This window comes from Herpailurus yagouaroundi, unplaced genomic scaffold, assembly GCF_014898765.1.
Source record: "Herpailurus yagouaroundi ecotype Mexico unplaced genomic scaffold, PumYag 139, whole genome shotgun sequence".
NCBI classification, from domain to species: domain Eukaryota; kingdom Metazoa; phylum Chordata; class Mammalia; order Carnivora; family Felidae; genus Herpailurus; species Herpailurus yagouaroundi.
In genome coordinates, this window is record NW_024412394.1 from 33760104 (window position 1) to 33786016 (window position 25913).

The 25913-nt window shown below is 34.2% G+C and overlaps 1 protein-coding gene across 23 annotated transcripts in view; it reads left to right on the forward strand.

Annotated features, from left to right (window-relative positions):
• RIMS1 (regulating synaptic membrane exocytosis 1) overlaps positions 1-25913 on the forward strand; it is a 494117-nt gene that overhangs the window by 212605 nt on the left and 255599 nt on the right. The window lies entirely within an intron of this gene.

Here is a 25913-nt window from a genome sequence, read left to right on the forward strand (position 1 = left end):
GCTATAACTTTACTGCACTTCACAGATATTGCATTTTTTACAAATTGAAGGTTTGTGGCAACTCTGTGTCAAGCAAGTCTATCAGCACCATTTTTTTCAACATTTGCTAATTTTGTGTGTCTGTGTCACATATGCTAATCCTTGCAATGTTTCAAACTTTTTCATTATTGTCATATTTGTTATGGTGATCTGTGATCAGTGATTACAACTCACTGAAAACTCAGATGATGATTAGCATTTTTTAGTGATAAAGTGTTTTTTTAAATTAAGGTCTTACTTTTTTTATGTACATCTACACTATTGTGCACTTAATGGACTACAGTATACTGTCAACGTAACTTTTATATGCACCAGGAAACAAACAAAAAACTTCGTTTGATTTGCTTCATTGGAGTGCTCTGGAACCAAACCTGCAATATCTCTGAGGTGGGCCTATAATGAGCACATCTTGTGTTTCTACCTCAAAACTAATCTTTAAAAGGAGGAACTATTTTGATGAGACTGTTTCGGATATCTTTAAAGTTACTATATCATCAAAAGAAAAGAAAAAATTATACAGATATGTTTAACTGTCAGTGTCTTTATCGATGTTGCCTAGTTGTGTGTGTGTGTTTTTAATCTTAAGGTATCTGCTTTTCTTCAGCTAATTAAGTTGACTTGATCATTCTTTGATGATTTCTCTCCTGTTTTGCCCTCTTTTCTATTATAGGTATGCTGAATTTCCTATACTTATCTTCTCCTATCTTTTTTCATCTTCATTATACTTAATATTTTTCAAAATCCCAGAGCTATTCTTACCTGATTATGCTTCCTTATGAATTTTCATTCATCTGAAAGCAAAAATTTCTGATATCAGATTGTCCTGTTTCCATGGAAGAAATGTTTTCTCAAAACTACTTAATAATATTAATTTTGTGAGGTTCCTGAGTACCTTAGTAGGTTGAGTGTCCAACTTCAGCTCAAGTCATGATCTCATAGTTCGTGAGTCCAAGCCACACATCAGGCTTGCTGCTGCCATTGCAGAGCCCACTTTGGATCCTCGTGCCCCTCTCTCTGCCCCTCCCTGACTTGCACCCTCTCAAAAATAAATGTTGTAAGCTTTGAGTCTGGAGTGCTCTCTTGTCCAGTAAGAGAGGGGATGCAGAATTAAATATGAGAGAGGCTAATGTCTGGGAGGAGACAAGAGCCCTGAGTAAGTGTCCTTTCTCCGTATGTATTAGGATCAGAAGGCATTACATACATGATGGACATGCAGAAAGAAACAATAAAACAGTAACCCTTAACTCGTGTGTGAGAGAAAAGGGGTTTTTGAAGATATGCGGTGTTAGGGCTTAGGGTCAAGACAAATCAAAATTTTAGCGCATCAAGCAGACTGCCATTTACTGCAGGCACCAGGCGCCTTTATCTTAACTTTTCTAGGGGCTAAAACAGATAGAGCATGTTACCTCAGGGTTAACAAGGCATTTTTCTCGATAATTAGCTCTGGGCTCTTTCACCCTGCAGCAGACAGAGACTTTCTGCCTCTACCTGTTCTCAGACGCTTTAATCCTGTGGAAGAGGCTTTCTGCTCAATGCTTTGTTCTATCCTGGGCATTTTCGCCCTGTGGCAGCTTTCCGCCTTAAGACTTGTTAACCCATTGAGGAAAGCTCAGAGAATTCTTAAACTTATTCCCCACAAATAAATAAAAGTTTAAATTTTTTTTATAAAAGAGTATGAATTGTGGAGGTTTTTCATGTGAACTTTGTGTAATTTTTGTAATATTATATATAATAAGACAGTTTCTTAAGAGAAACACTTGCTTTGGTTCCTCAGAAAAGTCCCACTGTTTTCAAATGAAATTTTCATTCATTGGTTCATCTTTCAAATTTAAGATTAATCCCTTTTTTCAATTTTAGTTTGAGACAAATAAGAAAGCTTTCATTTTCTGTGATTCTAATCGGTCAGCTTTCTGAAAGATAAGCATGATGCTATGGGAAGGAAGCCATGCAGCCAGGAATTCCGGACAGGTTCCTTGGTTCTTCTCACTCACTTTCTACCATGCTGACTCTAGCACTCCTGTTCCCCTTTCCTTTGGCAATATCCTCAATATCATTCAGGGATTGAGATTTCTTTTCCTCCACATATTCTACTGATTATATGTGTCTCCAGCCACTGCAGATGCCTCTGAGCTCTAAAGTATCTGTAACAGGTCAGAGTCTAATTGTCCTAGAGCAGAGGAAGGCCAGGGAGACCTCAGCCTGGCAGTCAAATGTATTCGCAGATGTTTATTAAGCACTCAGATTTAACACGTATAAAATCCAACTCCTGGTCTTACCTTCGAAACCAGCTTATTCTATAGTCTTCATTGAAGTAAAAGGCAACATCATTATTCAAGTACCACAAACCAAAAACCTTGGAATTCTCCTGACTTCTGTTTTTTTCTTGTCATATCTTATGTCCACTCCATAAGAAAATCTTGTTGTCTTCAAAATTGATCTAGAATGAACCTCTTTTCACCACCTCCAATTTTGCTGACCTATTACAAGACCATATATCTAGTCTGAATTATTGCATTGGTTTCCCAAATGGCCTCTCTTTTCTGCTCTCCAAAACTCCACTCCCCAAGCCTAAGCTCAGCTAAAGTAATATTTTAAGATGTGAAACAAATCATGTCACATCTCTGCTCAAAAACTTACAAAGACTGTTCATCTCATTCATAGTAAAAGCCAAAACCTTTGCAGTGATACCCAAACTCTGTGATTTATACCCCACATACACACTCATCAACTCCCATTATTCTCCCACCTGCCCACTGTCTTCTGCTTGTACCTTCCTCCTGTCCCTAGTTCATACTAAATAAAAATATGCCTAAAGTTGCTAGAATAGCTGTTTCTTCTCCTGAAATGCTCTTCCCCTCCTTCACTCCTAAACTCTTTTGGTCTTTGCTCAAATATTATCTTCTCAAATCACCCCATTAAAAATTGTAGGCTTTTCCCCTACCACAGAATATCCTTTCCGATTTGTTATCTTTAATTTTTCTCCAGAGTACTTTTCCCTGCCAAAAAAAAAAAAAGTATCTATCTGTTTATTTGTTCACTGTGAGCTCTTTGAAGAGGGGGCTTTGTTTTATTCTCTGCAGTATTCCCATTGCCAACAACAATGACTGGCACAGATAGGTACTCAAAAAATATGATTTATAGGTTTGTAGATATATAAAAGTATATCTATGGATATCTATTTCTTGGTTTAATTTCTCTAGAGAATCCTAGTATAATCATATGTATTATATATATGATATATATATGTATCATATATGTATATCTAGATATATAGCATATAATATATATCAATCTGTTTATGTGATTGTATTCTATGTGATATATATAATATATAATGTAATCTATATTATGTTTTTTAATAATGGGAATCTTTTATGACATGTTACTATATTGAACATCAAATGAACAATTAATGGAATTGTTCTCTAATGCATCTCTAAATTATTTTGAAAAGAAAAATGCTTGGATTATGTAAACTCATTGTTGAACTGAAAAACTTTCATTGGTGAAATAAGGTATTGTGACAGAGAAAATGAGGGAATTAGAATTTGACTTGGCACAATTCAGTCAGTGCAAATGAACAAAAAATATACTTTTATAATTTATTTTATTTTTTAATGTTTATTTTTGAGAGGGAGAGACAGCATGGGTGGGGAAGGGACAGAGAGAGAGAGGGAGACACAGAATCAAACAGGCTCTAGGCTCTGAGCTGTTAGCACAGAGCCTGACACAGGGCCCAAACTCGGGAACTGTGAGATCGTGATCTGAGCCAAAGGCGCACGCTTAACTAACTGAGCCACCCAGGCACCCCTTATAAATTATTTTCATTTAGTTTAACACTTTTTAAATGTTCTGCAAAACAATTTCCAAATTGCATTATTTCATGGGCTTGTATCCACACTGATAGTTATGCTAATTATTATGGGCAGAATTTTTGTAGGTAGAGATTAAAAGTGTGGCCAGAGAGGTTTAGCCATTTTCTGTACATCAAAATGTCGACAAGATGTTGAAAATCCAGAGTACCTATCTCAGAGCTTGTGACGTTTAAAATAAAATCATGTGATTAATTTCTTCTAAGATAAATTCTCATGTTATAAATAGTCTCGACTGTTTATAACAAAATTTAAAGAGAATACTAAATCTCATATTTTATTTGTGGACATGTTTTAATTCCTTCACTTTGCTCTAATTGCCTGGATGATATAGACCTCATTTTAATTTTCTTGGTATTTTGCTGAGCAATCACCACAATGCTACAAAGAGCACACTATGAACGTTGAATGAATGAATGAATGGCACTTCTCTGTTACCTTTTCTTTCTCAATCGAGTTTTTTTGAAATTCCAAAGTTCAAAACTCTAAAATATAATTTCGCATTTTAGCATATCTCTTTCCTAAAACAAAATTATTAGAACTGAACTTAGTTATTGTAGGGTGCTGTCTTATTAAAACAATGACTTCTGGCTTTGCCTACTCCACTCTGTTCAGATTAATAGTATGAAAGGGTATTTAGTCCTGTTCTTTCTTACACAAGGCTCTGGAAACACTTGAGTTGGGAAGAATCATAGGAGGCTCCCTACAAGCTTTTTCCACTTGGCCAAATGCAAATCTGAACCTACCTCAGGTGTGAATGGTGCATGCATGAAGGATGGAATCAGATTTTTGAGTTTTGGAACATTTACTTAAGATTTGCAAACAATCTAGTTTCCATTTCATGAATGCTTCTTCATCATACACTTCTTGGTTAGTTCTTTATTAGTGACTGGAATGAATTAATTTACTTCAGTTTGTATCTTTGGTAGGCATATGAATTTGGCTGAAAGTCAAATATGTAAGACACTGAGATTTCCTAGTCATATATAAAATACATAACACATTATAGACAAATAAGATATTAATAGAGACTGATTTCATGTGTTCTTTTAATTCACATTTTTATTAGAAAGCTTATTTTTGGAAATATGTGACCCAAATACATAATACATTGTATTTTTGCCATCTTTTTTATAAGCCAGTTAAAATACACAATATCAAGTTAGATTTACAAAGTGATTGTGTTTGTTGCAAACATTTGGACTTGTCTTTATTTAGCCTTGTCAGTGCTCTGTAGGAAAGTGTTTTTCCCCACTTAGATTTTTGGTTAATGTATTAGAAAATTAATAAGCAGGATATTACAGGATAATACACTATTCTTCCATAATAAATTACTGCAGTTTTTATGATTTTCTAATGCTTTTCGCAGATGTTATTTCTTTTTAATTTTATTTCAGAAGTCTAAAACTGTGTGGTTAATTCTTCTATTTACTGTAGCAAATATCTAATCTCCTATTCCGTATTCAACTATGGAATTAATGTCATTTATAGTATACAGTGCAAATAACTTCTTTCTACTGCAGCTGGAAGATCATTCACATCCTTAGTTGCTTGTATTAAGATGCTTTCTTTTGAACCCAATTTTTTATTTGCATTCACAGAAAGCCTTAAACATAGTATCTTTGAAATATTTAATTCTAAATTTTGAAACAAATACAAAAGTCATGTTTAAACATATTTTAGAACTAGAGAATATGGCTAGCAGGAGTAATCCTTAATGAGAAAATATAAATATATAATTTCTATATATTTTTGCCTAGGGATTGTACAAATCTTTTCCTATTCCTACTTAACATAATTTCTTGTGGTGTTGCTGATGTGACCACTGAGACAGTCTGAACTAGAGCAGGCCCTCATGCAATGGTCACGTGGGCACGTGCTCTGAGCTGCAGTTCTTTGCTGGTTTGTCACTGATGTGCTCCCACAGCCCTACAATGTTGGTCTTACTGCCCCCCCCCTTACAGATAAGACACTGAGGCCCAGAGAGGGGGACTCAAACCAGGGTTAGTGCTACTCCTGTCTAGGCTCAGAGTCTGCACCCTCCCTGCTGCTCCACTGTCCTACCCACTGCCTGCATGGGTCACTAATGTCACTACGCACTGGCTCCAGGCACCCCTGGACCTGTGCTCTGTGGGCAGATTCCCTCAGTCTTCACAGCACTGCCGGGAGGGGCCAACAGGATCTACAGATGATGTGTCACCCAGCACTGGCCACCATGTGCAACCTCTGCTGTTTCATTTGGCCCTTTTGCTACTAACCCTGAGCTTCAATGATGCACGTACCACATCTAGTTTAGACGGCCTCCAGGGTCACCTCAGCTATGTCACAAGAATGTTAAGTAGGAATAGAAAAAGATTTATGCAATCCCTAAGCAAAAATATATAGATAATTATTTAATTTTCAGAATTTCTCTATGCTATAGAATCAGCAAACTTTTTCTGTAAAGGACCAGATAGCAAGTATTTTTGACTTTATGGTCCTCAAGGTCTCTTATTATTGTTATTATTATTACTCTTATTATTTTAATAATCATCATTATTGTTTTTAGATCCTGAGCTATACAAAAAGAGATGGCAGGAGGGGTTTGGCCCTCAGGCTGTAGGCTCCCGGCTCCTGCATGGAACAAAAGGAGCAATTTGTCTCATTGCATTATTAACTTTATCTTCTGTATCTCTTACTTACTAAAAATGTGTGTGTGAGAGAGAGAGAATACATTTTTCACTGGCTAATAAACATTAAATAAGATGATTATATGTCAAAGCTTTAGTAAACTATCTGGCATATAATAAACACTAATAAACTATATATTATACATATATAATAATATGCAACATTGATATTTAATATACAACTAAGTAATTTTCTAATATATCATGCATTATATTAACTATCAAAAGAACTTATATGTATGTATATATGTGTACATATTTGTATCTGTGATTATTTTTATTAAATCATAGATTCTTGAATATGCCATCCAACTGGAGTCCCTTTTTATTAATAATAGAAATTATCATAAGAACTTTGATGTGTAAATTTGAAAACTAAATATATGATTAGCATTTGATAAATCATAGCTCTCAATATCCAACTCAAACATATATAAACTTTTTATTATAATAAGTAAGGTATCTATATTTTATCATAAAATGAAACAAACATATTTCCTTGATAATAACTTATTATTATGCATATCCTTGGTTTCTGCCCTTAAGTTATTAAAATTTCATAAAGAATTGATAAATTGTGACAATATTACAAGTTTAAAAAGATGAGAAGTTCTCAGGTGCCTTTAGAAAGAATTATCTTTTAATAGTTAACAGACTATGATAAAACTATAAATGCTAAATTTTCTTCTTCCTTTTCTCTTTTAAATGTGAGAGAATTGCTTTTCAGTAGTGGAAAAATATTAAAAGTGTATATAAATACTTAGATTTCCTTATTTGACTACCAAGTTTCATTTATATGCATGTTACTAAAATTAGCATTCTGATTATCTGTTAAAAACATGATTCTGTATTGCTTTTGCAGCTTGCATAATTTTGAGAATGAAGACCCAAAATTCCTTTTCAAAGCTTCTCTGTACTGATGTCTTCTTACTTTCCTACTGTCAGAGAGGGAACACCATCCCAGTGTATAATGCCCCATTACTAGAAATACTTTCTTGATATATTTTGGTGCTTATTGATCTTAATTCTTTATATTTGTTTCTAGTTAGCATCAACAAAAATGTAAGCTGTTTTTGATTTATGAGCTCCAATATCACTTCCCTACTGTGACCTGTATTCTTTCGTGCTGTAGGCTAATGTGGGTATGTGCAGTGAAGGCTTTCTTTCTTCTTAATTTGTGTATACTGTGTCACATGCTGAACTGTGTTCTACTTTCCAGATTTTAGTAGTATTAACTGTGTAATAAGTATACAAAGTCACTTGGATCATCTTAATTTACTTTCATTAATTTAATTCTGCTTGTGAGATCTCATCCTGCGAGACCAACAGGAAATTCACTTTCCATAATCAATGAAGTTTAATTCTCCTAACCCTGTACTTCCCACCCCACCCCCCAGAGGTATGACTTATGTATACGTTACCAAAGCATTGTAAAGGCTCCTCTAGTCTCCAAGTCTATCCCATACTTGGAACATGGCAATCCTGATGAAGCAGAGGCTGTGTGTCTCTGGTCCAGCTTTTGGAGAAATAAAATTAAAAGAAAAGTTTTCTTTCAATCCAGAAAAATCTCTCTACAAAGGTAAAAGGGAAATGAAACAGTTTTATTATTGAGTAAGCATTAAACTAGAATATGATGCACACCACAGGCAATGCACTAAGAGATTGCAAAGACAGAAATCTCACCCCTTTATACAGACAGGCAGATAGAACCCACTGCATATGCATCCTCAAGATAAACAGTAACTACTCCTCAAGAAAGAGGATGTGATTGCATCATTGGTCACACATAGTTTATCCTAAATTTATCTGATAAATAAGGTGACCACCTATATCAACTAATTGGATTTATCCAAAGGTAAAATAAACTTCTCATATATTTTTATGGCAACTTGGAGATAGGCATCAGAAGAAATTAGCCTCCTACCTTCCTGCAGAAACTCAGAGAGGGGTACTGTCTTCCTTAATGATTACATTTCAAAGAAATGGCTCCAGGTCCTTGGAAAAGACATTCCTGGGTCTCAAGGCTGGCAAGAGGCTTATTTAGCTTTTAAAACACATACATTTCAGGGGCACCTGGGTGGCTCAGTCGGTTAAGCGTCCAACTCTTGGTTTTGTCTCAGGTCATGATTTCAGGGTTCTTGAGATCTAGCCCCACATGGGGATCTGCACTGACAGCTTACAGCCTGCTTGGGATTCTTTCTGTCTCCCCCTCTCTTCCCCTTTACTGCTCCTGCATGCTCTCTTTCTCTCTTTCAAAATTATAAATAAACATTAAATAAAACACATACAAAGAGACAGAGAAAGAACTTAAAAATTTTCTAACGTAAATGCTCTCTTCCCTTATTTTGAACAAAGAGAATGGGGTCTCTTTCAATTTTTTTTTTAATTTGTATTTGCCCTTACACAGTCTCCTTGCACCTACACACAGCTATCCTCAGAGTTTTTGCTGCTTGCCCAGGGCATTACTAGGCCATACAGGAGTCTCTGCGATTTTCAGGACTGCCAACCTCCAGCCTCTTCCAGACTGGGAATTATTTTAGGGTTCCTCTCATAAAATCCACAATGTGCTAATTTATTTTACAAAAAAAAATTCCTAAGACAAGGAAATAGAGAATAGTTAGCCTGATTTGAATATGGCTTTGAAATCTGGGGACAAAAAAACACAGCTTACTATCTTAATAAATTACTTTTCTGACGCACTACTATCATGATTTTTACTCCTTAAGTAGTTTTTGAAGTTAACCGAACTGATCACTGTATTTTAATTGCAAGATTTGTGTATGTGTGTATAAATATTTTTTTTTCTGTAGCCTTAGCACCATATACATTATTGAGGTCTTAATTTCCTTTGAGTATAATGTTCTTTCTTTAATATTCCCATATTGCATGTGATAATTCCTGATTTATGACATTAAATTAACTCATTACAGTCTGTACCATAGCATAATCGCTCCCATCTTATTAGTGCCATTGAAAAAGTTTAGGTATTTCCTCCATGTTTGAAATTTCTCCAGAATTGTTTTCATTATTCTCTGTTCACCTCCCTTAGACTCCAGGAGGCTTAGGAACCTTTACCCTTCTTGCCCTAAAGTGATCTTTGTTAAGTTAAACCTACTGGTGGCATGTTCACATGTGGTTAAAGAACCATTCTATTCATCTTTTCTGTAAATTATCTGTGAAGTATCACAGTAGTCCATAACTACCTCAGTAGCATGTGAATCTGTGTTTACAAATGGCCTATGAATTCAATTTGTAATAGAGCAGAGCCTTTCACATTTCATAAGAAATGGCCATGTTTGGGGTGTTGGTAACAGTGACACTGGGAATTAGATAATCTTCCCTTATTTGTAGCCCTATGACCAGGGGGAAAAAAATCACAGCTTCTCTTGACTTAATTTTCTATTTATAAAATAGTATCATTTCACCTCACCTACTGCTGAAAGCTATTGAATTGCTAAAAAGAGGAAGAAATTTCTCTTGGAAACTATATAAGTAGAAGTCTTTTTTATTCATGTTTTTTGTTAAGTTTTGGGTGTTAAGTAGAACAGAAAGAGCTAGGTAAGCGTTCATGATTACTGCTCATTTAATGCAGTTGGGCACCATTTGATTTCTTTTTTCTGATTTTATTTCTTTAACTCCTTGCAAACTACTAAAAATGGACAGTTCATCTCTGTTTGCTTGTGATACCTGTCATAAAATGGTAACTGCATCAAACCATTATTTTATGGCTGCCTACCCATGTAATCTCAAGAAGCATCCTTGAATTATAATAAGCAAAACATGGTCTGGATGTTCATGTTACAAAACTATATGTTGCTTAGTATTCCTGTTCAGATGTTGTAATATATGACTTTTTAAAAATAATTCTTCCTTTACAAGTTTTCTATCCATGCAACTTTAGGATGAGACCACTTTGAGTCTTGCAAAAAAATTGGAAAGAATTAAAAACTATTTCAACCACTGAGTTTAGTTATTAGGAATTTCTAGAGATGTTGTTTAAGTTATTCTGGAAAAAAATTATTTATTTTTCTTTATTATCTTGCTAGCTCTTTTGAATTTAAAATTATTTTTTTCTCTGCATGTACCAATTATTTGTGTCAGCCCAAACTCTCTGGCTAGGTGATTATTTCAGAAACTTTATTATTTAATGTGCTTGAATGACATTTACTTTTATGTGGTATAAGCCATTCCCAGCTACTTTTTTTCAGAATTTATTATTGTGTATTCTAGCTTTATTTTCCAGAGAAAAGCATATTTTACTTTATTCATATATTCATTCCTTTGCTGTGAGTTTTGATTATTTTTAGGTCAATATTTTATCAATGTTACTGCAGCAGTTAAGCATAAATTGTGTACATTCCACATCCATTTTTTAAGTAAAATATCAAGGTAGAGCCTGATTATGGAACTAGGTCATAATGATGGATAATCTTCTTAGAGACATCTGTTTTGGGGATATTGTGCAGTTTGATCCACCAAATTCTCTTACAGCAGCATCAACATGATTCTGTTACTATACATTTTTTTATCTTAGTGCTTCTATTATTTTATTATTTATTCTTCCACAAATAACACATTTTTAGAAACATATTTTGGAACACATATCTTATATCATCTGTCTTATAGTGGCAAAATTCTGTCCCATAGGTTATTTGGGAAGCTGTATGAAAGGTCAAAGGGATAAAATTTTGATATATCTTGAGTAAAATATACCAGGGTCCTGACCAGACATTTATTTTAAAAACAAGAAAATTCACAAAATATTAAAAAAATACCTTTGAGGGACTCCCTAAAATATGAAAATTTCCACACTGTTATTTCAAAGAAATTTGACAGTTCAGAAAGCACAAGTTAAAAGTGAGAGGGTGTTCCAAGAGGGAAATAGGAATTGATTAATTTGGTTTCTTAGGCACTGATTAATTACCTATGATGTTCTTAATATATCTTTTTGACTCTGTTGCTTTCTTTTGGTGGAGAGAGACCTATCCCCTACATCTGTTGATAATACAAATTGTAAATTGCAATGAGAAGTTCATCAATCTTCCTACTTATAAATCAAGGGATTTAGAATCCTCCTATACTGAGCAGAATGGAAAGTGGCTCAGTTCATCCCTAAAGATAACAGGAGTATGATGGCCTAAATGTGACCAAATTAGTATTAATGACAGCAACATCATAATGAGAGTTAATTTGCTTAACATATCATTTGAAAATATCTAACCAGTTTTGGAGGCAGACATTTTTCGGTTATGTTTATTAAGTACATAATGTTGTTGCAGTGTTCTCATGTGTGTGTATATGTGTGTGTATTATACATCTATATATTTTTATTTAACAACCTTATGACTTCCATGTGACAGATAAGGAAACTGAGTCACGGTGCAATTAGTCATTTTGACTTGTTCCATGTCTCACTTTATGAAAAATGTGAGCATTTTAAAATCCAGACCAATGCAAACACATCACTTGAAGGGCTGATTTGAATGTAGATTTCTCGACCCTACCCCTAGAAGTTTTGATTCAGTAGGTATGGAATGTGGCCTAAAGATCTCCATTTCTAGAATTTCTCGGGTGATGGCTATCCATAGACCATAGTTTGAGTAGCACTGATTCAGGCTACAATAATAAACATTGTTGTATACTATCATAGTATATCCTAAACAAGAAATGTGGTTTAGTAATAAAGGAACACCTCATTTATCCAAATTCAGCCTTCTATTAACTTCACCATTCTGAAAAACAGATAAAAACCAGGAACTAGGCAAAAGATAAGTGAAATTTCATAAATATTTTGACCATATCCAAACAATTAAACCCATGCTACTAACTCATAAGAGACCCTAGTGTGCCCTTAGGTTATTCATAGCTCTTTAAAAAGCTGAATTTTATTGCTAGTCGTGAAATTTGTAAAATTGAATTAGAAGAAAGAAGAGAGCCCATTCTAACAGGTACCGTGGTAAAAAGTATTTGGCAGCTTCAGTAGATCGTCAAAACTAGAAGAACAGACACAAGAATTAAAAAAATATAGCAGTCTGGGTCTATGACATGCACAATCCAGCTGACCTAAATTGGACTTGAGAATTTACAGTTCTCAGTGATTGCAGCATGTGCAAATATACCTGTTCCTTATAGTGATAGCTCTAGAGCGAGAAAAGAATATGGAATTTGGAGTCAGACAGAGTAATTTCAAATCCCAGCTCCTTCACTACTGGCAACAGATGGCGTTAAGTTTTCTGCAACTAAGTTTTCTCATTGGTGAGGCGATCACAGCAACCACCTCCTTAAATGGAATAAATAAAGCAGATGGGCAAGTTTCCTAGCAGGGTACCCAGTGCGTAGTAGAAATCCAAGTCTTTCTGTTGCTATCTTCCAATGGCCTTAAAGATCCATTAGAGAGGGTAGGATATGGAGTCAATCAAACCTGGACTCAAATGCTGCCTGCATACTCATTAACTGGAAAATTTTAGGCAGGCTGTTTTAACTCTCAGTGCTTCCATTTTCTCATTTACAAAGTGGAGTTAGCATCTTTATTTCTGGGTTAGTATAAGAATTATTGATAATATACATATAGTCTTTTGTTTATATTAGGCCTTCAATAAATAGTAATTGTAATGATTATATTTGTCACTCTCAGTGTTTTCCTTTTATGACAATATTGCAGATGTGTTAGATACTTTGGAAAGATTTGTATCCTACATGGCAAAAATGACAATGAAACTAACAAAAACAGAAACAAATGTGATCCAAAGGATAAATCTTTAGTAATTTAATGTAATTTATTCATTATGGTTCTTGTTGTTTATAGTTTCACTTTATACATTAATATTTACACCTTACCTTCACATAGGAAAACAAATATATACTTTAATATTTTGAATGTTTCCTTCTGTATATGTGTATATATGTATATATAGGGATGTTAAATTGTCCCACATTTTCAATAATTCACATACTTTGTCACTATTCTTAGAGCATAGCTTATGTAAATTGATTTTGAGTTGGGGTTTTGACATCTTAATATGCTTTAATATTGGTATTATTATCCAGGAAAATACAGAAAAACATAGATAAGAGCCTGAGCTTATAGGTTTTGTGACTTAAGATGATCCACTTAACTATATTGAGCCTCACTTTCTCATTCATAAAGTGTGATAAAATTTCCTACTCTCAGTGTTTTGGAGATGATTACCAGCATTTATAACATGCTTAACATGATACACATTATAAATTCCTAATAAATGATTGTCTTGTCTAGATATTTTGTATTCCACTGTCCCATTTTATATTGATAATAATAAAAATGAATCATTTAGACTTCAATAATTTGGTTCTAAGAAGAAAATAATTACTCACATTGTCTCCAGTCTCAAAGATAACATACCTAATGGGTATATAAATGAATACTAATAAGAGTCATAGATGGATGCTCTAGATGTTTTGAGTAAGTTAAAGTAGAAGAAAGAAAGGAACTACTCAGTTTGGGGAGATCAAGGAAGGCTTTCAGGCTTTCACAGGGATCTCATTTACTATGAGTTTTTTAGTTCAACTAAAAATTATTAAAATTATAGTGAATATATAATACAGAAGACTGGATCAAGATACTGAAGAAACACACATATGAACACATCTCTAGCTACCTAAAATTCCTTTACATAAAAGAGAAAAATTAAAATACAAACAAATTCAGAACAGAGGTAGAATGCAAGGTGTTTCATTAGCAGACCATAACTTTTTAGATACTCTTGAAAGACAGAAAATCCAAAGGACTTAATTAACAAAAGCAAACAATATGCCAGCCCTAAACACAAGCAATAGAAAATCATTACCAAGATAAAGCTAGAGAATTAATTATTATGTTATTATGTTTAGTGATAGCCAATATAAATATAAAGGGGAAAACTATCAGTGCAATTAGTTAAGAACATCACTTATAATGTCAAGGACATTTGAGTTCACCTCACCTCCCAACTCTACTTCTCTACACGTACAATTAATTTTTTTTTTACATTTATTTTTGGGGGACAGAGCACAAGTGGGGGAGGGGCAGAGAGAGAAGGAGACACAGAACCCAAAGCAGGCTTCAGGCTCCCAGCTGTCAGCACAGAGCCCAAAGCAGGGCTCGAACCCACAAACCGCGAGATCATGACTTGAGCCAAAGTTGGACATTCAACCAACTGAGCCATGCAGGTGCCCCTATACATGCACAATTAAGAAAACAAGGAAGTGGCATAGCTGACTCTTAAATTCTAGGCTAACACTGTAACACTTGAGGACTTGAAGACTGTACTCAAAGAAAATTTACTTATTAGAGGAAGGTGCTTAGTATAGGTGTCAGGGTCTGAGAGGGAATCAAATGGAGCCTGAAGTAACTTGGTATACAAAGTTGATGTGGATAGAAGAGAAGTAAAATGTCTACATCTAAGGGAATTTCACAAGTGTTTCACTCTCAGATAACCGTCAAGTTTGTTTTGATAAGTGAAAGGTGAGAAATGTTTTTGTGTTTGGGTAGAAGTGAGTGGTATTGCTATTTTCCAGGTCTGTTATATGCTCAAGAAGGGAAAAAAAAAACCAGTCAATCGATGCACTCACCCACTAAACCCACGGCGACCTCTTCTGCTTGGAAGATGGGGATCTTTAGGAATTAGCCCCATGATCTACACAATGGCAGAAGAAATTTACACCAGCATAAACACAGATGATTAAGTGAGATTTCATATAACTCAAAGACAGATTTTCATACATTAAATAACACTTTGCTGTGGAAAGAAGCTATGAGTATTTGAATAAGGATGAGTTAGGAATTAAAATGTGTTTGCAAAAACTGTTTTTACAAGTCAATTGAACTGATGAATAGAGTGGATAGAGCTGAGGCCTGAATTAATGATCTGTAAGCTAAATAGACAGGATTTCACTGAGTGAAGAGTGAAAGGTAAATAAAAAGTATGTTAGAAGAATTAGTCATAGATACTTAAAGAATTCTGACTATAATTAATAGGAGATAACAGAAAATGAGAAAAAAAGGAAATGGAAGACATAAATACAATACTAGAAGAAAATACTCTCAAATTGTTGAAAGACTTGAATCTTGAGATTAAAAGGATATGTGTCATGTAGTAAGAAAAATTATTGAAAAAAGATTTACACTAAGACACCCCCTTGGTGAAATTTTATTACTCTAAATATAAAGATTAAAATCCTGAAAGGATTCAGGAAAAAATGAGAAAGTTTACATACAAAGAAATGAAAATCAGATTGTTATCTGACTTTTATCATTGACAGAATGTTTGAAGTTAATCGAGCAGTATCTTCACTGTTCTGAAACAATAACTTTCTGAATCTTGAACTCTCTATATAACTAATGAGGGTTACCAATTTAACACATTTTTGACATAAAAATATTCAGGAAGTTTACCTTCTACAAACTTGTTCTGAAATAATCTCTCCAAGATTTAGTGCAACAAAATAACCGGGTAACATTCAGTATATGAATGTAAACGTGGTTTAATATCGAGAAATCTAACAACAGAATTCAGTGTATTGAACAAGTAAAGGAGAAAATCATATAATCATATCAATAAATGCTTCAAAAGTATATAATCAAATTGATAGCCATTTCTAATTAAACTCCAAGAAAGTTAGAATACAATAAAGCCTCTGAAATATGAATAGAGATATTTACCAAAAACTAACAACAATTATTATTTTTACAGATGAAACACTAAAACCATAGCAATAAATACTACCACTTAGTATAATTACTATTATTATTTAATTTAGCCTTAGATATTTTATCTAAAATAACTTGCATAAATGTTGAAAGAAAAAAGAGGTATCATATTGCTAAATAGGATTGTATACCAAAATGAAAATGAAAAATTTAGTAAGGCAGCTAAATATAAAAAAAAAATATGCAAACACAATTTGTATGTACCATAATTTATTCAATATTCTGGGGCGCCTGGGTGGCTCAGTCGGTTGAGCATGCGACTTCAGCTCAGGTCATGATCTCACAGTCTGTGAGTTGGAGCCCCGCGTCAGGCTCTGTGCAGACAGCTCAGAGCCTGGAGCCTGTTTCAGATTCTGTGTCTCCCTCTCTCTCCGACCCTCCCCCATTCATGCTCTGTCTCTCTCTGTCTCAAAAATAAATAAATGTTTAAAAAAATTTTTTTTAAAAATTATTCAATATTCTTATCATTTCTTATTTTTTCATGCTAAGAACATCACTACAGTGATTATCCTTGTGCATATATCCTTACTTTTTAATGGTTTATATCTTAGGGATAAATTCCAAAAAATAAGTTTTCTAAACTGCTTTCCAGAAACGTTTTAATAATTCAGAAATGTTTGATAGTATATTTCCCCCATATATCCACCAGTAATAAATACTAATGTTCTTTTTTATTCCTGTCAACGTAATTCATGTAAGTTAACATTTTATTATTAATTTAATATATTACTTTGATTTTCATTAAGCTTATGTATTATTTCACTTATTTTGGGGTATCTGGGTTTGATTTTCTGAGAATTGCTTATTCATTCTTTCACTCATTTTTCTGTTGGTTTGTCTTATTCTTGTCAATTTGTAAGCACTCTATGTATTAAATATATTAGCATCTTATTTGTTAAATGCATTGCAAATATATATATTTTTTCTTAATCTATGTTTTGTTTACTGGTTTTGTTTTGCTTTCAGAGCTCTTCTGTATTGCTCTTCTGTGGTAAAATTAAGGTGCAAAGATGTGTGCCCCAATTAAAGTGTATATGATCTAAGTGATGAAAAATCATATGTGAGCCTGTGCATGTGTATATAAAGAGTATGAAAGGTAGACTTTGAGACTATATCTACTAACTTGCAGGGATATCAATGGTATATTGTTATTTGAAAAAAAAAAAGTTGCTGAATAATGTGTAAATTTCCTTTTTTAAACCAATTTGAGATATAATTACATATAAAACTCACTGTTTTAATGTAGAATTCTGTGATTCTTAGTAACTTTACTGAGTGGTACACCATCATCATAAATCAGTTTTAAAACATTTTCATTCCTCCAATAAGATGCCTCATGTCCATTTGCAATTAATCCCTATTCCTGACCCCAACTCCAGGCAACCACTGATCTACTTTTTGCCTCCATGCATTACCTTTTCTGGACTATTCAAATAAATGAAAACCAAATATATACATATATATATATATATATATATATATACACACACACACACATATATATACATATATATGTATATATATATGAAAATAGGCTTGCATATGTTTTTATCGAACAAGGAAGAGGCTGAGAAGGGATACACATCTGGCTGTTGACATTGGTTAAAGTCAGAGGATTGGAATGAGAGCAAGGGAGGCAAAACAAAAACAACCAAGTAAGCGCTCTTGAAAACAACAATGTAATCCAACAAAAAATAAGCATAAACAGAAAATTCCCTTAAAGCATATTACAAACAACATAGAAGTACATAAAGGAAAATCAACTATAATGTGTAATAAAATATCATTTTGCCATCAGATCAAGAAAAATTCAGAAGACCGATGACATCCAGTGTTGCTGGGATTTTGAGAAATGGCCATTTTCATACCTTGCTGGTGAGAGAATAAATCAATCCAGCTTGTTTTAAGGGGCAATTCTTTAGCATCTACCAACACTTAAAATGATGTTTACCATGAACAACCCAACATTTATATTTTTAAATCCTAGGAAAACTGCAGGGGCACCTGGATGGCTCAGTGGGGTAAGCATCTGACTCTGGATTTTGGCTCAGGTCATGATCCCATGGTTGGTGAGATCAAGCCTTGCATGGGGCTGTGCTGACAATGTGGAGCCTGCTTGGGATTCTGTCTCTCCATCTCTCTCTGCCCCTCCCTGACTCGTGCTCATGCTCATGCTCTCTCTCAAAATAATAAACATTAAAAAAGTAAAATCTTTCTATACATACGTAGGTATGTATAACTAACACACACACACTATACACACATATACGCACACGTAGAGTATATAGTGTTGGAAGGATATATATGAGAGGAGACTGGCTTTTATCAGGACCTACGAGGCCTTGCAAGAACTGACCTCCTCTCCAGCATCCTCTACTAACTTGATCTCATTTCCTTTACAAGCCCCTTCACATAGTCCCTCCCCACTAGTCACTGGCCTCTGTTGTTCGCAAACCAAGCAAGGCCTTTACACTTGCAGTTTCCTATTCCTAGAATGCTCTTCCTTCATTAGTCTGACATACAGCTGTGCCTTAGTTCAATTGGTACCTCATTAGAGATGCCCTTCCTGAAAACTCTTTCCAAAAAACTCACCCACCTACTACCCCTGACTCTCCCTGGCTCTTGATTCCAATTTATATTTCTTATAACACTACCTAACAGAGTATATATTGTCCATGTATCTTTTTTGTCTGCTTGTTCCCACTAGAATGTAGGCTTCGTGATAATGGGGACTTGTTTTCCTAAAGCCTGATTAATATCTGGCACTTAATAGACACTGAATAATATTTGTTGAATATTCAATGAATGAATTAGATTATAATAGTTATCAGATGTTGGATGAAAGGAAAATTGCAGATTTCAGTTTTAACTTTATTTTTAATTCTTTATTTTTATTGTGTTTTTTCAAAAGAATATATTTCCCTCATGTGAGCATTGCTGTTTTAATAAGTTATTTAAAAAATCACAGATAAAATACAAATGGTCTACCTTTCCAAATTAATCCATAAAGCATGTTTTTAGTTACATTCTTCAAATTACTTAAACCAATCTAAGCTTAAAATAAAGTCCTTCATTTTATATAAGGTAAGAAGTTTGAAGATTGATTTAAGGTATTACATAAATAGTAATGAAGGAAAGAAGCTAATTTATTTGTGTTTACTTTTGTGGGATGAGTACAAACAAACTGGGACAACTTCCTTTAATGCTATGTTAGAAGAAAAATGTTTCTCATTCTTATGAACAACTGATTTGTGACTAAGTAGAGCTATACTGGTTTAGCAAACTGTTCTAATCAGTGATCTATAATAAACAGTAAAGACTTACTTTACTGTGACATTTTGATTTAAAAAAAATCATTGACTATCCACTTTTTCCATAAAAAAGGTTATTTACTTCATTTTACACCACTGTTTTTAAATATATTATTACCAACAAGAAGCACTATTGCTCTAGTTTATATGTAATCCTGTATGTCTACTAGTAATAGAATGATATTAGAAATTATGTGAGTAACATCGACAGTTAAACAGTGACAGAACAGTCTGTGTGAAGATATCTACATAACTAATCGGTTTAGGGTATTTCAGCACATTTAGAATTTTTAAAGAATGGTTTATTATGTTGCCTGGCAGAAGTTACAAAGCATTAGAGAGAAGCAATATCCCCATTGCATAGTATAATACATTATGGTTTACTACTACCGTCTGGTGTGATTATTATACTTAATGCGTAATGCCTTAAGCTCCTTATAATGGCTATTTGAATTTTGTTTGAGTTTGTGAGAAAATGTGCCCTCATTTCTCAAACAAGAAGGCAGACCCATGCTATGTGTGGCACTGCTATCAGACTTCTCAGAGCTGAGAGATGTTCAGATCAGGAATTAAGGCACCTGGAGGTAGGTTTCCCAATGTCAGGTTATCAAAGAGTAAGGGGCCATCTTAGTTCATATTTGTATCTCTGTCCTTAAGAGATACCAACATTATATAGTATATAAAGTATAACTATTTTCCTTTTGCCAAATAGATGAAAAGATGTACTTTTCAGTAAAAGTGAATAGTCCTTAACCAGAGTTTTGTGGTGTGAGAAGAAAGTTGGGGACAAGCCTAGGAGAGAGGAATCATTCTTTAGGGTGGTGATGTTTCATCTCCTTCCTAAGAATAGCAGAAAAAAAATTGATAATTTACTGATTCACCATTTGATGAGAAATAGGTTATATATATCTTGTATTTTGGGGTGGGTATGAATTCCAATATTGCCAACAATATTTTGATAGACCATTCTGCACGTCTTGTAGGAATAGATAATTTCTCACAAATGTTTTTGTTATTGGAGAGTTTAACAAACTATTTGAAACAGTTATAAAGTTTAGCCATTGAATAACACAATTACAGACTTTGGAAAAAGATTCATTGAGAAGTGATATGGTCAAGAGATGTATGCCAGAAATTATATAAGTAAAATGCTAACCTTCTCCTCTGCCAGTGATATAGGGCAGGTGAACTGTGTATGGTGGTCACCAGCGTGCTGTTAGTAGAGAATAGCTCCAGAGGGGCTTTCTATGCTATTAATTTTCTCAATTCCCCTACCCCCCAAAAAGCTTAAATATACTTCCAAGTTATGACTATTTAAATCAGTTTACTAGTGCATCTTAGGATCCATTATTGTCGGGGCACCTGGGTGGCTCAGTGAGTTAAGCGGCCGACTTCGGCTCAGGTCATGATCTCGCGGTTTGTGAGTTCGAGCCCCGCGTCGGGCTCTGTGCTGACAGCTCAGAGCCTGGAGCCTGTTTCGGATTCTGTTCCTCCCTCTCTCTGACCCTCCCCCATTCATTCTCTGTCTCTCTCTGTCTCAAAAATAAATAAACGTTAAAAAAAAAAAAAAGGAATCCATTACTGTCACATTTGATAAATTAGATGCTACATTTTGAGGCAAATGTATCATTAAAAAGTTGTATTTTCCCAGAGGATGATAGTGTTGAGTGGTGGCCAGTATGCTTAGTATTGGAAAGAACAGAAATTTCTTTCAAACAAAGGGAATGGAAAGAGTCCTAAACTTGACATTTTATAAAGCTACCTGAACTTTACTACACAATTTAAATAACCCATGGAAGAGTAAATGCTGACATTTTACATTTTTAAATGGGCATTTAAAGATAGTGAAAAATATCTTGGTATTATATCTCAAATATATGTTTTTCAGAATTTAATGTGCTCAGAGTAATGTTGTCATAGAGGAGACTGGTGATAAGAAAAGTAAGTCACTAGTCTTAGATTAAAATGGTTTGTTCTCATCTCAGTTGAACTGTAAATTAAATGTGTCACTGGGATAATCTAAATTTCTTTTATCTAAATAGTGTCTTTTCCTGGAAAGTGATGAGCATTGAATTAGGTGCACTATAAACTTCATTCTGGTTCTAACACTCTAGTAGTAAAAATATTAGTAATTCACATACTTTTGAAAAAATATTTTACATCATGCTTTTTAAACAATTATTAAAAATTAAATTCTGCATTTGCCTTAGTTTAGTGAGTCTTTTAAAGTTCTGTATGTCTTCTAAGAGATCACTATTTAAAATTTGTAAGCTGGGTATGTGGGAGGGAATTTAATTCAGCCTCCCATTAAATATCCAGCACATGCTACCTACTTTACATAAATTATCTCTTTTAGCCATATATAATATATATTGTAGTATATATTTATATGTATCAAGTTAGCTATTATTGTCCTTAATTTACAGAGGAGGAAACACTGTATTTCAAAAATCGGTAAATCAGGTATGCCCAGCTCTAAAAACTATTCTCTTCTTCCACACTGTATCATTTTAAATGAAAATATGTTCTTTATCCCTTGGAACAAAATATGAGATATTTTGTTATTATTTTATATTACTTTATTTAAAGTGATATTCTTTTTTTTTTTAACAAGTTTTTTTATTTTTTTTTTAACGTTTATTTATTTTGGGGACAGAGAGAGACAGAGCATGAACGGGGGACGGGCAGAGAGAGGGAGACACAGAATCGGAAACAGGCTCCAGGCTCTGAGCCATCAGCCCAGAGCCCGACGTGGGGCTCGAACCCACGGACCGCGAGATCGTGACCTGGCTGAAGTCGGACGCTTAACCGAATGCGCCACCCAGGTGCCCCCTTAAAGTGATATTCTAACAGAAAGTTGCAGAACATTAAAAACATTCAGTATGTATTTTAATAGGTTAAGAGTAAATTTCTTGTCTATAATATGTTTCATTTCCTGAAAAAAAGTATATAGCCATTCATATTTATTTCTGAAATCTATTAGAACTTACCCCCAGATCATATGTGATAATAAAGAAAAGGTAGGATTTTATGCATGGTTTCAGAGTTTTCTCGCTGTAAAATCTGTGTCAAAAAGCACTTTTCCATTATGTATATAGAAATGAGGTTAACTCCAGATTAATATTAAGCAGGAATCATCTTGCAATGGCAGGTGTTTCTGCTATGTTATGATATTATTTCCAAGGTAACAAAACAGAGCATCATAAAGAAAGAGTTAGGTTAACAGGTGTGAAATAAACAAGAGGAGAACACTTTACAAAAACTGTATAAAATCTTAAAAAATGGATGACATTTTTGTAAACATCACCACTAGCAATAATACATACGGAATTAGGGAGGGAGTCAAAACTTATTTAGTATGTGAAGTACAAGGGAAAATTTGCCAATGTGAATTTATTAGAAAGAGGAGAATTTATTCAAACAGACTTCTCCATGGTAAAGTTTTATTAAGTAAGTTATCCTTTTAAGTTCTTTAATAACCATGGTTATATTAGTTGTGATATTTTGGTATGGAGTGGATAAACTTATTTGCATGTGTAGGATACAGTGTTAATGGTGATTGATGTATGTGTGTCTGTTTCCTTTTTTTTTTAATTGAAAGCTATTTCAATTTCTTTCTAATGTATAGGCTAGTCATAAGATGCTTTTGGATATGATGTTTATCTCAAGACTAGAAGCAGCAAGATGTATAATTTCATTTTAGGTATATGTTGGCAGTGGTTTCTTGGAGGAAGAAAGACATTTTAGAAAACCAGAATGTGGAATTGGTCTTGTTTCTGTTTCAATTAATAAGACATATCAAAGTAGGAAATTCTTGAAGTTCATGGTATTGGGGAAAGATAACCCATATTCATTGTTTCATGGGAACTGGCATCCAAAGGAAAATATTGAGTTAACAAAGTCTCAACCAAAAAACCGTGGTATTTGAGAAGAGTGACAAGTTTTGGATAGTAGAAAATCTTGGTGGAGGGATGGTCAAGAGGCTGCCAATGACGGAAAGAAATGTGTACGGAACCTCACCTTTTTCTGTGGTCTTACGATTATGACTTCGAGGGCAGGGAAAGAAAGACATTAAGTTAAAACCTTGGTGATGAACACAGGGTTTCCCCTTCCTCCCATCATGCTGTCTAGATGTTCAGTTGACATTTAGTGCTGCCTATGAAGATCAAACCCCAGTTTGAGAAGAGAATAGAATTACTCTAGTCTGTGACAGAGGGGACATAACTAATTTCCCTTGGTACTAAATGTTTCTTCTTAATTATCATATTTGTACATATTTTCTGCTAGAAGCATTACACTCAACAACAAATAACACATTACTGGATAAGACCCTATTACTTGAATGAAAATTCTGATCCATCATAGCTTTTGGCAATTAAAGGGATAACAGAAGGATCCTAAAAATGGTGAGAAAAGGATGGGGAAAAATGAGGAGAGAAAAAGTCAAATATAACTAAAAGTAAATGTGTCCTGGGCCACAGTTTTCTGGGCACAAATTCATGATTGCCTGATTTCTTTCTCTGTAGCAGGCGATGCAGTCAGATGTTACTGAAGCAGAAAATCATATCCAAGCCTGTTTAAGACACAGCAACAACAAAAACTGACAACTACTCATTCTATGTCTAATAAGTGTTATTCAAGCTGTTGGCCATTAATAAGATAGTCTAATTTAAAGCCATATATGTTTTGACAAAGGTTTGTAACTCAGAATGACTTCTCTTCAATGTATAATGGTCCTAAATTTCAGAAAATAGTTAAAATGCACTTTATCAGGGAATAAAGAAGGAGAGGTGTAAGTCTACTAACGGTTTCCTGTGTAGAGTAGGAATTTGACATGGTGACTCTAGAGGATATGCCTTATGTCCTCTTGAAATGTCAGGACGTGAAATAATTAAGACATTGGAATCTGAGGCATGAGGACTTTTTCTGTTTATGAGTAAAAATGTTAAAGCATATTTGACCTCCACATCTTCATTAATAAGTATATTTTATTGTATAGAAATCTCTCAAGCTAGAATAGCTAGAATTGTTTGCCTTATAGGTAATCTAATGTCTCAACCTAGTTTTGCAGGAATTGAAGTAAACAAAAATACGCAGTAATTTCTGTTCTTTTTGTTTGCTTATCAGTATTCACAGGTCTGATTTTCCTGTCTTATTTTTTGCTTTCCTTTCCATCCTACTTCTCAGGTTCTCATTCTTGATATTGTCTTCAAATTAAGCATCCTCTCCTAGGTGAAGGGCCACAGGGTACAGTTTAGCCATTGGAAGCCCTTTGCTACTTTTTAATCATTAGGACCCTAATAATGACAGCCAGAATTATTGTCACATTTGGTTCAGGTGGACCACATTGCAATTATAAATGCAGCTGAAAATAATTTTAGTCTAGAATTTCTGTAAGTGCTTAAAGTTGGAAGGGCATATATTCTATTTGAATGGAAAAAGTGACCAGCTGCATCAGGATAAAAGTTGAAACATGTGATATCACATATCAGAGTTTAAAAATTACAAAGAAGAGGTCTTGAGAGATTTTCTGATTCTCTATGAGTATCTTCGCCACAACCTGCTCAGATTAGTCTTCAAAAATACTCTTTACAGGGAAGAAAAACATGCCATCCTGTTATCTGAACTGTATTTGGCTCTTACTGTCAATAAATTCTTCCTTAAATCAGAGGCTAAATCTTACCACTGCAATATGGGCTTGTTGTCTCTAATACTCTCTTCTACTGTAACAAAGAAGAGCAATCTCTCTCTCTCTCTCTCTCTCTCTCTCTCTCTCTCTGTCTGTCTTTCTCTCACAATATACCATATACATGGTATATAAGACAGGGCTTACTACTTAAGTAGGAAGGATAGCATGAGCTGGATGGGAAATGCTTGTTCTTAAACCCCATATTTCATTTACTTACCAAACATTTTTATAGCACTTACTATGTGTCAGGCATTATTTCAAGTACTTCGCAAATGTTAACTATTTTAACCATCACAAGAAAAGTTGGAAGTAGTACCATTAGTGTGCGTATTTTACAGCGAGGAAACTGAGGCACAGAGAAGTTGGGTAGCTTGCCTAGGATCATAACTACTGACAAGTAACAGAGGTAGTTCTTAGCCACTATGCTATACCCTTCTACTTTAAATCTGCATGCTTTTCTATGATTTCTTTAATGTATTTAGGTGGTTCTGTTCCCAACTGTATCCCCAACTTTGGATTTATACTACCGATATTTCTAAGGTTCTTGTGCAGTGCATATCTAGCATGTGTGTGTGTGCACATGTGTGGACATGTGCTTACTTACTG